Source organism: Podarcis vaucheri (genome assembly GCF_965113315.1).
Source record: "Podarcis vaucheri genome assembly, chromosome: 15".
NCBI classification, from domain to species: Eukaryota; Metazoa; Chordata; class Lepidosauria; order Squamata; family Lacertidae; genus Podarcis; species Podarcis vaucheri.
Genome location: NC_138753.1, coordinates 43,789,989 through 43,805,288, shown reverse-complemented (window position 1 = coordinate 43,805,288; position 15,300 = coordinate 43,789,989). Strand labels below are relative to the sequence as shown.

The 15,300-nt window shown below is 47.1% G+C and overlaps 1 protein-coding gene across 1 annotated transcript in view; it reads right to left on the bottom strand.

Annotated features, from left to right (window-relative positions):
* Nucleotides 1-10,878, bottom strand: part of LOXL2 (lysyl oxidase like 2) — a 102,132-nt gene extending 91,254 nt beyond the window's left edge. The window contains exon 1 of the mRNA XM_082200410.1: nucleotides 10,751-10,878. The gene's annotated coding sequence lies outside the window, so the exon portion shown is untranslated. The remainder of the gene's footprint in view (nucleotides 1-10,750) is intronic.
* Between the last annotated feature and the right edge of the window lie 4,422 nt (nucleotides 10,879-15,300).

The following is a 15,300-nucleotide window of genomic DNA, read 5'->3' as shown; positions in this document are numbered from 1 at the left end:
TGAGGATCTCTCCCTCATTACAGTCGATCAGGTATATGAAGACGAGCAGCAAAGTCAGTCCTCAGGGAATGTGCAGGCGACCTTGGAACGGACAGCTCACGGAAGAACCCCGACCAAACCCAAGAGGAGGCGTGTAGTGGTGATAGGGGATTCCCTACTGAGGGGAACAGAAGCAGTGATCTGTGGGCCTGACAAGATGTCTCGGGAAGTGTGCTGTCTCCCCGGGGCTAAGATCCAAGATGTAACTGAACGACTGCAAGGAATCATAAAACCCACTGACGAATACCCCTTCCTCTTGGTTCATGTGGGAACCAATGACACTGCAAGCAATAGCCTCCAGAAGATCAAAAGAGACTACGAGGCTCTCGGCAGGAAATTGAAGCAACTAAATGCACAAATTGTCATCTCGTCTGTCCTCCCAGTTGAACGACGTGGCCCAGGGAGAGAGGGGAAAATAGTGGAAGTGAACAGCTGGCTTCGCAAATGGTGTAAACAGGAACGGTTTGGATTCTTAGATCACGGACTGCAGTTTCTTGAAGATGGACTTCTGGCAAGTGATGGGCTGCACCTCACAACGGTTGGGAGAAATGTTTTTGCCAAAAATCTCAGAAACCTCATCAGGAGGGCTTTAAACTGACTAATGTGGGGGAGGGAGACAGTGCTCCTGAAGGTAGGAGTCTATCAATTAATGAAGATGATCATCCAAATGTCATAGACCAAATGGAGCAAACAGCACGCGGACCTAGTGGAGGGAGGAAAAAATCCTTAAATAAGAGACACGGGGGAATGATTAATGGACTTCAATGTCTGTACACTAATGCGCAAAGCATGGGAAATAAACAAGATGAGCTTGAGCTCTTGGTACAGCAAACTAAATATGACATAATAGGCATCACTGAAACCTGGTGGGATATGTCCCACGATTGGAATGTAATAATGGAGGGATACAATCTATTTCAGAGAAACAGACCAGACAAGAAAGGAGGAGGAGTGGCGTTATATGTCAGGGGTGTGTATACCTGTGAAGAGATCCAAGATTTAGAACCTCAAAGCCAAAGTGAGAGCATTTGGGTCAAAATTCAGGGAGAGAAGAATAACAGAGACCTCATTGTGGGAGTTTACTATAGATCCCCAAGCCAAACGGAGGACATAGATGATGCCTTCCTGGAACAGATGGCCAAGCATGCAAAAGGAAGGGAGATAGTAGTAATGGGGGACTTCAATTACCCGGATATTTGTTGGACGTCAAACTCAGCCAAGAGCATAAGGTCAAACAGATTCCTCACTGGCCTTGCAGACAACTTCATTGTCCAGAAAGTGGGAGAAGCAACAAGAGGAACAGCCATTTTAGACCTGGTCCTAACCAATGTTGATGACCTGGTTAGTGGGGTAGATGTGGAAGGATCATTAGGCGCGAGTGATCATGCTCTTCTGAAGTTTACTATACAGCGGAAAGTAGCAGCCAAGCATACTAGGACTCAATTTCTTGACTTTAAGAAAGCCGACTTCATAAAACTTAGGGAAGTGCTGGGTGAGATCCCATGGACAGCAATACTAAAAGGAAAGGGAGTTCATGATGGCTGGGAGTTTGTTAAGACGGAGATAGTAAAAGCACAACGTCAGGCAATACCAATGAGACGAAAACATGGAATGTGCCTAAAGAAACCAGGGTGGCTATCTAAAGAACTTTTAACTGAATTAAGATTAAAAAAGGATGTGTACAAAAAATGGAAAAGGGGGGAAACCACCAAAGAGGAATTCAAACAAATAGCCAGCACGTGTAGACACAAAGTCAGAAAAGCTAAAGCACAGAATGAACTCAGGCTTGCTAGAGAGGTTAAAAGCAACAAAAAAGGCTTTTATGGGTATGTTCGTAGCAAAAGGAAGAACAAAGAAACAGTGGGGTCACTCAGAGGAGAAGATGGTGAAATGCAAACAGGGGACACAGAAAGGGCTGAACTCCTCAATGCCTTCTTTGCCTCAGTCTTCTCCGATAAAGAAGACAATGCCCGACCTGAAGAATTTGAAGCAAATGATTCAGCAAAGGAAACACAGCCCAGAATAACTAAGGAGATAGTACAAGAATATTTGGCTAGATTAGATGTATTCAAGTCTCCAGGGCCAGATGAACTGCATCCAAGAGTATTAAAAGAACTGGCAGATGTGATCTCAGAACCACTGGCAGTCATCTTTGAGAATTCCTGGAGAACAGGCGAAGTCCCGGCAGACTGGAGGAGGGCAAATGTTGTCCCTATTTTCAAAAAGGGGAAAAGAGAGGACCCAAATAATTACCGCCCAGTCAGTCTGACATCAATACCAGGGAAGATTCTGGAGCAGATCATTAAGCAAACAGTCTGTGTGCACCTAGAAAGGAATGCTGTGATCACCAATAGTCAGCATGGATTTCTGAAAAATAAGTCATGTCAGACTAACCTGATCTCGTTTTTTGACAGAATTACAAGCCTGGTAGATGAAGGGAACGCAGTGGATGTAGCCTACCTTGATTTCAGCAAAGCATTTGACAAGGTGCCCCATGATATTCTTGTAAAGAAGCTGGTAAAATGCGGTCTTGACTATGCTACCACTCAGTGGATTTGTAACTGGCTGACTGACCGAACCCAAAGGGTGCTCATCAATGGTTCCTCTTCATCCTGGAGAAGAGTGACTAGTGGGGTGCCACAGGGTTCTGTCTTGGGCCCGGTCTTATTCAACATCTTTATCAACGACTTGGATGATGGACTCAAGGGCATCCTGATCAAATTTGCAGATGACACCAAACTGGGAGGGGTGGCTAACACCCCAGAGGACAGGATCACACTTCAAAACGACCTTGACAGATTAGAGAACTGGGCAAAAACAAACAAGATGAATTTTAACAGGGAGAAATGTAAAGTATTGCACTTGGGCAAAAAAAATGAGAGGCACAAATACAAGATGGGTGACACCTGGCTTGAGAGCAGTACATGTGAAAAGGATCTAGGAGTCTTGGTTGACCACAAACTTGACATGAGCCAACAGTGTGACGCGGCAGCTAAAAAAGCCAATGCAATTCTGGGCTGCATCAATAGGAGTATAGCATCTAGATCAAGGGAAGTAATAGTGCCACTGTATTCTGCTCTGGTCAGACCACACCTGGAGTACTGTGTCCAGTTCTGGGCACCACAATTCAAGAAGGACACTGACAAACTGGAACGTGTCCAGAAGAGGGCAACCAAAATGGTCAAAGGCCTGGAAACGATGCCTTATGAGGAACGGCTAAGGGAGCTGGGCATGTTTAGCCTGGAGAAGAGGAGGTTAAGGGGTGATATGATAGCCATGTTCAAATATATAAAAGGATGTCACATAGAGGAGGGAGAAAGGTTGTTTTCTACTGCTCCAGAGAAGCGGACACGGAGCAATGGATCCAAACTACAAGAAAGAAGATTCCACCTAAACATTAGGAAGAACTTCCTGACAGTAAGAGCTGTTCGACAGTGGAATTTGCTGCCAAGGAGTGTGGTGGAGTCTCCTACTTTGGAGGTCTTTAAGCAGAGGCTTGACAACCATATGTCAGGAGTGCTCTGATGGTGTTTCCTGCTTGGCAGGGGGTTGGACTCGATGGCCCTTGTGGTCTCTTCCAACTCTATGATTCTATGATTCTATGATTCTATGATTCTATGTGTGTAGAATAGCTTCCACGTGAAGCGAGGCCAGGCAGCAGAAAGAGAAGCCCACCACTGACTTCCCAGAGTAGGATTACTCTCCCTAGCAGCCGCCAAAACACAGGAAAGAATCAGCTCGTAAACAGACATCTAGGAAAGAGGCTGTTTTCAGCACCAAGTGCAAAAATGTGATAAGGGAAAGAGAAGAGCAGCCTTTTGCTAAGCGTTGCACTCTTGGAGAACCAACGTGGTGTGGTGGCTGGAGGGTCAGACCCAGGAGACCAAAGTTCAAAACTCCACTTGGCCAAGAAGCTCAGTGGGCTGGTCACTGCCTCTCAGCCGACCCTGCCTCACAGAGGAAAGAGGGGATAAATATAATAATAAATGGATGCTGCTGCCGCTTTTGCTGACCTGCCAGATCACTCCAAAGGTCTAAACCAGGATCTTGTTTCCCACAGGGGCCAACAAGGAAAGGCACAAGCAGGGCATGGATGCAACAGCTCTCTCCTATTGTTGTTACCCAGCAACTGGTAAGGTAAAGGTAAAGGTACCCCTGCCCGTACGGGCCAGTCGTGTCCAACTCTAGGGTTGCGTGCTCATCTCGCTCTAGAGGCCGTGAGCCGGCGCCGTCCGAAGACACTTCCGGGTCACGTGGCCAGCGTGACAAAGCTGCAGCTGGCGAGCCAGCACCAGCGCAGCACACGGAATCACCGTTTACCTTCCCGCTATAAAGCGGTACCTATTTATCTACTTGCACTTAAGAGTGCTTTCGAACTGCTAGGTGGGCAGGAGCTGGGACCGAAAGACGGGAGCTCACCCCGCCGTGGGGATTCGAACCGCCGACCATACGATCGACAAGTCCTAGGCACTGAGGTTTTACCCACAGCGCCACCCGCGTCCCAATTCCAGCAACTGGTATCTAGAGGTATACTGCCTCTGAACCTGGAGCTTCACCCATGTTTCCTAAAGAGCAATGTTAGACAAGCTTTGCAGGCCTGAGCTGATAGAGCAAACATGAGTTGCTTGCAAGAGCACGGCTTCTGTTCAGAATTCAAATAGAGACACTCTTAATTCAAACAGCTGAAACTCAGATGGGGTTAGCATTACCAAAGCAGGTCCGATCATGCCATTTGGGGTGAGTGTAATTGTATGTGTAGGCCCCATTCCTCTACCTAGTTTTCCAAATAGCTACAACCCCCATCATCCCTGATCGCTGGCTATGTTGGCTGGGGGTGATGGCGGCTGTAGTTCAAAAAAGCTGGAAGGCACCAGGTTGGGACGGTTGGTGTACACCTGCTGGTACCCTGAAAGGTACAATCTTTCCGGTTTTGAGAGCCCCACTTAACAGGGCCATGCAGGAACCCCTTCATATCTGCGCCTTCCACACATGCTGCGTGCTATTATGTCCTGCTCTCCTGAAAGGAGAAGCTTTAAAACAGTCACATGCTGAAAAGCTATTACAACAGATCCCCTCCTTCTACTACCGGAGATGATTAATTGGGTTTAATAGCTTTTCAATGTGGTTTACCCTGGAAAAAATGGCAGTTCTTCATGTTTCAGAGCATTGCAGAACCTTAGCCAGGTCAGAATCAAACATTGTTGGAGTCACGTTTCCTCCTCTGAGGAAGGATTCTAAGCATCTCAGTCCCCACCCACCCCTGCATCCAACTGGTGGTGAAAGAACTTATGATCCAACAGATACATTTGCTAATACATCCCACCCTCGCTGGGAAGACTGGCAGGAAGTAGCCTCTGGGCCTCCTGTCAGATGCTGTTGATGAGCAACTTCGAGGCCCCTACTTTCTCTTTTTAGGGTTATATTTAAACCTGGCAGGCCAGGCAGCCCTTCAAACAGAAAGCTGTCCTTTTACAGAGCACTATCACCTGTAATGTGGCACACATGGCCCCTGCACTAATTCTCCATCATGCTCAACAGGAAGTCATAAACCAGGAAACGTCTGCAAACAGGAAACATTTAATTAACGTTAAAAAGCATCTTTGTGGAACGGGACTCGTGGGGATGGGGGAGTTCTGTTTCATTTGCACTTTAATGAAAAACCACCTAATTCATACTTCTTCAACCAGTATGTGAACCAAAGCACATCTACCCTTTGAAATTTGCACTTCTCTGGATGTTGTCAGGCAGTTCTCCACCAACCAATGTCTCAGGGGGAAATGCATTGAAATGCAGACGAGTGAAAATGGCATGCAAAAGTGCATTATATTAGGGGAAATTGCTTGAAAATGTGCACATTAGTCAAGACTGTATACAAAAGTGTGTTTATTGGGAAGAATTTGAACTACAGTCCTGATGAATTTTCATGAGGATGAAAAAAAACAAACCCACAAATTGCTGTGGAAATGTGGAGAACAGAATTTAAGATTGGAAAAATGAGAAATTGAGAGGACCCAAATTGAACAGATTTCCTACTTGTACTTCTACTTGTGAGTAAATACTCTTGAAGGCTGTTGGGTCTGGGTATTGCTAGGTAATACAGTGCTATAAGGTGGGCTGTGTGGAACCTCCAACTTGGTTTGGCTTTCAGTCAATTGCCGAGAAAGCAGTGCCTCAGCAGCGCTGAAAATTCACTGGAAGCAGCTCTCCTCATAAAAAACAAACCCAAATAAACAAAAACAAAACAATGCTGGCGCCACTGACCCAATCCACCATGAGCCAGGGTGACCCAACAACTAAGAAGACCAGCATACTAAAAAGTAGCACTTTAATGATTAAGAGATTGTGCTGTGAGTCAGAATATCCTGGATTCACCTTTCCCCTCAAACATGAACTAGCCTGGTCGCCTTATGCAATCCAGTGTGTATTAGTCTCAGCCTCCCACCCCCCTTGCACCTGCAATATGAGGATAATAATTCTGACCCCCCTTGCTAAGAATTATGATTTATGAATACTATCACCACCACCATCATCATAATCTAAGAAAGGGTCATGGGTTTACAGGATCAGGCTATAAGGTGTTCCTCCAGAATGCTAAACTGCACAGACACGTCAGTTCTTGTGCCAGTTGAGACCTCGGCTTCCAAATGAGGTCATGTATGAATGCTGCTGCCGTCAGAGAACAGGGGCCGGCCATTCAAAGCCCCTACATTAACTACAAGAAGCTTTGTGAATTCCTTTGCAGTTTGTACTCTTACAAGAAAATCACAAAGGGGTAAAAGCAGAGCAGGTTCATGGAGCTCGACTGGGCCCACTGGGAGAGAATTCAGCTTCCACAACATGATGTTTTTTTGCTGAGTGGCCAAAGCCTCCAGTGAAGAAATCTTGATCCGGAATGCAACATAATAGGGCTTGCAAGTTTCCATGCTGAACTGGAAGCCCTGGTGCCAAGAGCCGGTGTTAAATCTCTGAGCCCAGGGAGCTGCATTCTGCCATGTCAGACAACTGGTCAACCTAGCTGAACTTTGTCTACACCAGGGTTCGGAAAACTGTGGCCCTTCAGATGTGTTTGGATCATGGGAATTGCAATCCAACCGTGTCTGGAGGCTCCTAAGTTCCCCATCCGATCACAGGGTCTTCCCAGCCCTAGCTTGAGCTGCCAGGGACAGCACTGGGGGCCTTTTGTATGTAAGGGAGGTGGAGATGAGTGTGGACTAGGAATGGGACACTGCTTTCAAAGGGTAGGATTGAGTGTACTCTTTGCTGTTGAGTGAAACTTTCATAGCCAGAGCCAGCTTGAAGCAGTTTCCCTGGTCAGTGTGCTTGTGGTCCACTAAACTCTACATATCTCAGATAATGAGGTTTCTTTTCAGATCATTGTCCTTTGCCCTGACACAAACCAGAAACGAGCCAAGAGGTTCAAATGCTCTTGGGGGCTGATTTCCTCCTTCTAACCTTATCTTTTAACTTCTAGATCAGGGACATATCAGGGCTGTGGAATAAGGGCTTGTTCCTTACGTGAGGTGCACATAAAGTCACGTTTCCTGCTGCCTTCCTATTCATAGACGGTAAGGGTCTGCAACAGTGTTTGGAAAGTTCATTTTTAAACAGAACTAGTTCTAGTTCAGCATGTCCAAAAGGAACTAATTCCTGTCCACACCCATCCCTTTACAAAATGAACTACTGTCATTCATGTTCAGTTCCCAGTTCCAGTTCACAAGACCCTCAGCAATTTTTCCTTCAGCATTCAGACTAGTACAAACTGATGTGCCAAAATATAGAACAGCAAGCCTAAGAAAACATCAAAGCACACACACACAGTGGAATGTGAATTTTTAAATTTATTTCCCCCAACAATTATGATCTTTAAGCTCAGGGCCTTGCCTGCCCATGAGGCAAGCTGGGGTGACCGCCTTGAGTGGTGGAAGGCCACAAGGTGGAGCCCCCACAAGTATCCCACCTCCAGTGGAAAACTGCCACGCCAACAGCACCAGTTTCCAGCATTTCTTACAAAAGAGGGTTTAACTTGAAGTGTGAACTGGAAAGCACCTATTTTCTAGAATCCAATCTTGCTTATCTTTAACCCCTGTATCTTTCCTTGCTGATTTCATTTACAAACACCATGATAGTCCGACTCCGAGTATACCCACTGAAATAAATGACTTCAGTAGGTCTACTCTGAGTATGGCTAACATCAGATCTCACTCTTAGTCTTTAAGGTAACACAATACACCTTGCTTCTCCCCTGCTCCCCACACACAAAGAAACATAGGTACCCGGCCTGGGGAAAAACAGGTATTTCATCACATGGGCCAATGACACACATGCCTCTCACACATGAGCAGGATGAATGACAACCTACACACACAGATTGTTTCCTACATAGAAGTGCCTTCCACACACACATTTTGTGACCCAAAATAACCCACCCTAACTCCTCCTCAGCCCAGTCATCACTATCAACTTCTCCATGCTCTTTGTATACAGGTATATCTTGCATACATAGTCACTTTATCTAAATTTTGGCCCTCCCTTGTGCATTTCCAGAGATTCCATGCACACACTTCAGTAAGTGACACCTGTTATTTGATCCTCAGAAGAGGCAGGGATCTCCTGGAGCCACGAACCAAAGCACTACATAAGGGCTGCATTCAGTCCAGAAAGAATCCGTCAAATGACGTTTATATTACAGTCCCCTGAGCTCCCACATCTGGGAGTACTTTGGAAAAACCACACACACCTCTGATTCAGGATATTCACCATTTGAAGGCCACTCCAAATCCTTTTTGAGTCTGGCTCGGGACTGACGGATACAACTATCCATAGTGGGTGTTTTCAAACTTCTGACTTCCAGGAGATTCCCCCCTCCCCCATCTCTGTAGAGCCAATGTGGTATAGTGGTTATGATGTGGGACTAGGATCAGGGATCCCCACTCAGCCATAAAGATTACAATGTAACTCTAGGATTTAGCTGTGATTGCAGGGGGTTGGACTAGATGACCCCCAAGGTCCCATCAAACCACCATTCTATGATTCTATCACTTTTATATGGCTGGTGCCCCCTCCATGCCCCACTGCCTTCAGTTTGCAATGCACTTTTTTCATCCTCAGGTTGTGAGGTTATCAGTACTATTCATTCCCACTATTCGCCTTGTCTTTATCTATCAGATTCACAAACACTGCACATCTGATTTCCTTACGCCAGACCCTTCTGAACATTCACTCTGAAGCCTGAGAGTGGCACCGTCAGGAGCGCCGTGAGGCAGAAGTTGGGGAACCCACTAAAGCAGCAGGGCTGGCTCACCAGATTTTGTAATAGCTGAAATGACACACAGAATTCTGATCTGTGGCTTCCTAAGGTGAAAGGAACACTACTAGCAACATTGCTGAATGCTTACTGCCCCGACCTCTGGGCAATTAGCAATCCTCTCTTTCGGCCTCTTTAGGTCAGGGACTGCATGGTGGAAAGAGTCAGTCTGGCAACAAAGTCACAGCATTTTGATATTGGTATTTTTATACATATATATAAAAGCATTTCCCATTAGCACATGCTGCTTCCCACCTATCCCCCAAGGACCCCAGAGCAGGGTTTGTAGCTATCTAGCTATTTAGATTTATTTTGTAAAATAATAAAATAAAACCATAAGCTCTTTCTGTCCTCACAACAGCCTTGCGAGGTAGACCAGGGTGAGATATGTAGGCAGGCCCAGTATCCATAAGCGAGCTTTGGAGCTGATCAGGCATGTTTGAATTTGGGTCTCCTCAAATCCGGACTTTTATCTCCTCCTAATGTGCAGTATTGGCTCCCCTTGTCCAAGAACAAAGAATGGGAAAGTGGCTCTGTGTTTGCGCTCCCCTTACTCTGCACTCCGTGTGCTCCCACTGCTGGTTTGGGAAGAGGTTTGGGCATGAAGTTAGTCACAATCCAGATCTATCCTTCATCCTGCACTCTTTCTTTGGCAATTGAGAAAACGAGCTAGCTGCATTTTAAGTTGGAGTGCACTGAGTTGTAATGAACACTTTTCCCAGCCCCCTGGCCCCACATATTATTCAATCTGACCCAACGGAGCTTTATGGAAGGGTTCCCCCTCTCCTTCTCCTACATTTTATCCTCTTATGTCCGGGACAGTTCATGATGTTGACAGAAAGTTTGAAGGGAAGAGCAAATGGACTCTCAGGTCTCCAGCTGCTCTGTCTAAAGCGGCTGTTCAAAGGTTGATCACCCCCGTCTCTGAAAAAGCATTCTGCCAGCAGTGCTACATAGCTGTCAACTTTTCCCTTTTCTTGCGAGGAATCCTATTCGGAATAAGGGAATTTCCCTTAAAAAAGGGGAAACGTTGACAGCTATGGCTCAGAACCTGGAAGCAGCCAGTCCGGCGACCGAGAGACTACGCTTCTCCAGAGTTTCAGACAGGAGACGTCTTTCCCCGTCTTAGCTGGAGACCCCAAAGACGGAATCTGGGACCTTTTGCTGGCAAAGCAGGGGGTCTGCGGAGCAGCGCCCCACACTCTGCATGTTGACTCTTCCAGGTCTCTGAATGCAGATGGTTCCAAAGGCAGTGCCTTTACCCCTGAAAAAAGGAGAAAGCGAGAGAGAAATGCGTGTGCCCACAGACACCCGCAGAGAGAGTAACTCTTCCTGGTTTGCTGCTGTCTCTGTAGCTCCATCAGTTTAAGTACAGGACATCATTAATTCTCTAGTGGTTGCTCTTACCTTGCAGTTCCTGGCAGGACACCTTGCGGGGAAAGGATCCTCTTGCATAAAGCGCCTCTTCCGGACTGAGCCTGGCAGCAGTTGAGAAGAGCCTCTTCTCTTGCACATTTCACAGGAGTCTTCCTCTCAGGGTAAACCCCTCCCCGGGCCCACCCCCTCACACTCAGCCAACACCAGCTGAGACTCAAAGGGGTGATATCATGTGCTTTTTTGCTGTAATCTGAGATCTGCCTTGTGGCATTCCTAAAGCACAGGCATTGAAGCACGGGGGGGGGGGGTGATGGGGAGGGGGCGGAACTGGCTACTTTCTAGGAAACATGTACTGTATTTAAAAGTTGGCGGGCGGCCGGGGTGGGGGCTGCTCTCTGCTTCGGATGATGATTCATACTTTAATATGCCTATTGTACTGCAGGGGCAAAGGTGTGGGAAGACATGTGAAAGGGGGCAGGATGGTCATTTTATTTATCCATTTCATTCCTCTCTTGGCAGGATGTTTTTCAGAAACTACAATTGGTGATCACCTTTTATCACCTCCCCCCCCCAATTCATTCCTCAAAAGTGTGTGCTGTCTGTGTAAGTTTCTGGGAGACACGTACACAAAAATAAAATGACAAAACAAAACCCGCAAATTAAATCAAAAACAACTTGAAAGCAGCACAGTTTAAGAAACCAGCATAAAACAGCAGCTGTGAGTGGAGATCCCTGCACTTCAGGGGGTTGGACTAGATGACCACTGGAGTCCCTTCCAGCTCTGCAATCCCATGATTTATCTGACATTCAGTGAAATCAAAATAGGCGCCAGGTGAGTCTCCCTGGGAACTAAATCTTGCAGTTGGGGGGCCACCAACTACAGGCCCTTCTCTGACAGCCACCCAGAGGAGGGCCTCTGTTGAAGGTCTTATTTGTGCAGGTAGGCACAGTTGGACCAAGAAGCCCTTTTCTTGACATGGAAGGTGGGATATAAATTCTTTTCATTATCGACACCATCCTCATACTAGTGGTATTCTAACCCCAAGAGGTCAATAGTGATGGATATAATTTCTAGGGAGGGAATGAAAGGCAAAAAGAGACTGCTGGCTCCAAGATCTGGGGTGGTGGATTTGGGGAAGAGACTCTCCATAAGCCTCTTCTGTGCAGGGTCCTAATCCCTCCTTGTATTTATTTAGTTTTCATTTGGTTTATCACCCGCCATTCACCAGCAGGTGCCAGGGTGAGTTACAACAATTAAAAATTCAATATGGAAAACAATGTTTAAAAAATTACCATCTCAGGCGCAGAGTCAGTGGGTCTCAGATGTCAAAAGCTGAGATAAAACATACAGTGGAAAGTGCATATTGAAGGTGCCAGAGAGAGCTCTGTGAAGAGGGAATCCCACAGCCTCCCAGTTGCCAGAACTGCCCATTAATTTACTCTCTCTCATTGGGTACATGGAAAAGAGGATGCTCATTCCAGCCAGTCTTGTCCCTGCTCATTTGCTTAGACAAGATAAGGCAACAGGCGGCTACAGTGAGGAGGAGGAGGAGGAGAAAGGCCAGGGATTCTAGGTGTGTTGGCACCAGGGGCCCTCCTGGCATGGGAGCCTTGGCAGGGGCCTAACGAGGTCCTCCACCCCCACAGGCTTGTCATAGGGGTTAGCATAGGAGTCCCAATTGTGTTTGGTCCATAAGCACATTTCGAATTTTGAGGAAGCACTAAGGGCACCACCGCAAAATGGCTGTCAGGGAGTGGAGGCAGGCCCATTCTCAAAAGGCAGACAGAAGGAAACTGGGAGACAAAAAAGACTAGGAAGGAAGTGAGTACAAAGCAGAGGTCAAGTCTGAGTCCCAAAACACAACAGCAAATCCTTGGAACCTATAGCTTTCTGCTCCCTTTCACAAAAGGCCAAAACCCGAAACAAATAACATTTCACAGAAGGCAAACTCTTTCTCTCTGTCAGCCAACTCACGCCACATCTTTCTCTCTCCCACAGTGGATCATTACCCAAACACACCTGCCCCTCAGGGCTGCTCTCTGTCCTGTCCCCCCCCCCATCTCTCCCATCAATGCTACTCCATTTTTTAAATCCCATTTTCTGTCCTCGTGGTTGCTCCATTTCTCCACCATACTGCACCCCGGGTAAATGGACATAAGATTTCAGCCTGCCTAACAATGCAATCTTTTGCAATTTTACTCAGTTCAGTGAGATTTTCTCCCAGGGTAAGAGTGAACAGAATTGCAGCCTTTGTCAATACAGAATCTTTAATTTATTCCATAATGTTAATCCCTAAAATATAAACGATTGTGTGGTACTGTTTTGAAAGTGACCTTAAGTATAAGTAGGGTCTAGGCATGCAGGGATTAGGTAGCAAAATAGACCAGATTACTTACCGCTACTTAAAAAAAATTAATACTCCATGCAGAAGTATAAAGTGGTCACAGCATGGACTTCTGCCACCCGCTTTTCCCAGCCCAGGAACGGCCATAGCTAGCCAACCATCTGCAGCTGTCTGCACACCGTCTGCACTACTGAGGCCAACTGGGTCTCCACAACAGCCTAGAATGGAGATGTACCTCCAGACTATACAATTGCTATGTCTGAGGAGTGCTATTCCGCCTAGAACAGATGGTCTAGCTAATTCTGGGACCCAGGAGCCAGCTACCCATAGAGCAAGTCTTGGTAAGACCAAGAGTCAGCCTCAGTTTACTGGCCCTCATCAAACACATGCATAGCTGGGTGTCATTTGCATATTGTTGGCATCATGTCCCAAATTCTTGGATGCTCCAATTTTAAGAGCATTGGAGACGAGATGGAACCTTGCAGGATCCCACAACTGCCAGGGGCCTGAGATACTGCTGCTGCTGTCTGACTCCCTACTGTCCCTGAATGCTATGTTATTGTAGCAACTCTTTAGGTAGGAGCAAAACCAGGGGCACCATCTAGGGGTAATTGGGGGCCTGCACCCCCAAAAATCTTTTCAAGGGGATTGGACCTCCTCAAACTTCAATGGTGATGGTGCACCTGGAAGATGGCCTGGTGATCTCAAAGGAAGGCGCCAAAGCACAGTGAAGGGCTGCCAAGAAGTGGGGACAAGGGGTCCTGATGTACCAGGCTCACAGTCAGCAGTCCCCCCCACCAGGGAAAGAAACCACATACATTTTTGAAAAAGAGAATGTCTCTGGCCCTCCTTGAAAGAAAATTATGAAGCAAAAGGTGCAGGTACTCTGCTAAGCAAGATGAGCCAGCTTGGCTGCTCCCATCTTTCAGTAACCTTTTCTGAATCAGGCAGAACAGATTCTAGAAAATGGATTCTACAATTCAAAGTGCTGCTTTAGACCTATAAAGCCTTAAGCAGCTCAGGACTGCAATACCTCAAGAACTGCCTCTCCCCATATGAACTGACCTGGACCCTGAGCTCACCCTCTGAGACCCATCTATATGCGCCTCCTCCATGAGGGTTCCAGAGGGTGGCAACATGAGAACGGGCCTTTTCTGTAGTGGCTCCCCATCTGTGGAATGCTCTCCCCAGGGAACGCCTGGCAGTGGCGTAGGTAGCTGCTTGGGTGCCCGGGGCGGCGCCCGCGCCCTGCGCCCAGGGACAAAACAAGCCAGAGAAGGGCGCACTGTACAGAGCCTTGCAGCCACCTTCCCCTCAGGTGGCAGAGGGAGAAGTGGGCCCCACACTGCCGTTTTTGGGCAGCGTGTAGCCTGCAGGTGCACTCGCAGGAGAGATGCGTGGCTGGGGCATGCTGCAGGCCCTGCGGTAAGTGCCACCCCCGCGGTGTGGCACCCAGTGCACCCCCCTGCCCTCCCAGCTATGCCACTGTTGCCTTCAGTATACTCCTCTAGGCGCTAGGCGAAAATGTTCCTCTTTAACCAGGTGCCCATTTAAATGTGTTTGGGGAAGGGGGGTTACTGATTTGTTTTATACTTGTTCTTGTTTTTATTATGTATTTTGTGCTTTCATTATGTATTTTTGTGCTGTGAACTGCCCAGAGGTCTTTAGATGAAGGGTAGTATGCAATTTTAACAATAATAAACATACTTTTTAGCATGGTCAGTTTGAATGAGGGGGAAAGTTGGCTGCCTAGGAAGAGGCTCACTGATCAGCTAAAGTGATGTTCAGGGATGGAAAACCTGGACTCTGACTCCCCTCTGCTCCAGCCAGAATGGCCAATGGCCAGGGGTGATAAAATCTGGATTCCAGCCACATCTGGAGGGCCACAGGTTCCCTGTTACTGGTGTAGTGGTTAAAGAATCAGATGAGGCCTTGAGAGAACCAAATTGAGATCCCTCTCAGCCATGACTGACTGACCTTGGGCCAGTCACGCTCCCTCTCAGTCGATCTCATATCGTTGTTGGATAAACTGTGGGAACAGGCAGAACACTCAGCTGCTTTGAGGAAAAATTGGGCACCATCCGTACTAATGTAAAACGGTGCTACAATTCCCAGAGATCCTTGGGAAGTGAGATTGGTTGGTAAACCAGTCTGGAGGGAAAGGAAGTCTCCAAACATGTCTCAGCCCTCTTAATACGGTTCCCATAGTTCTTTGGGGATCCACAACTCTTTAAA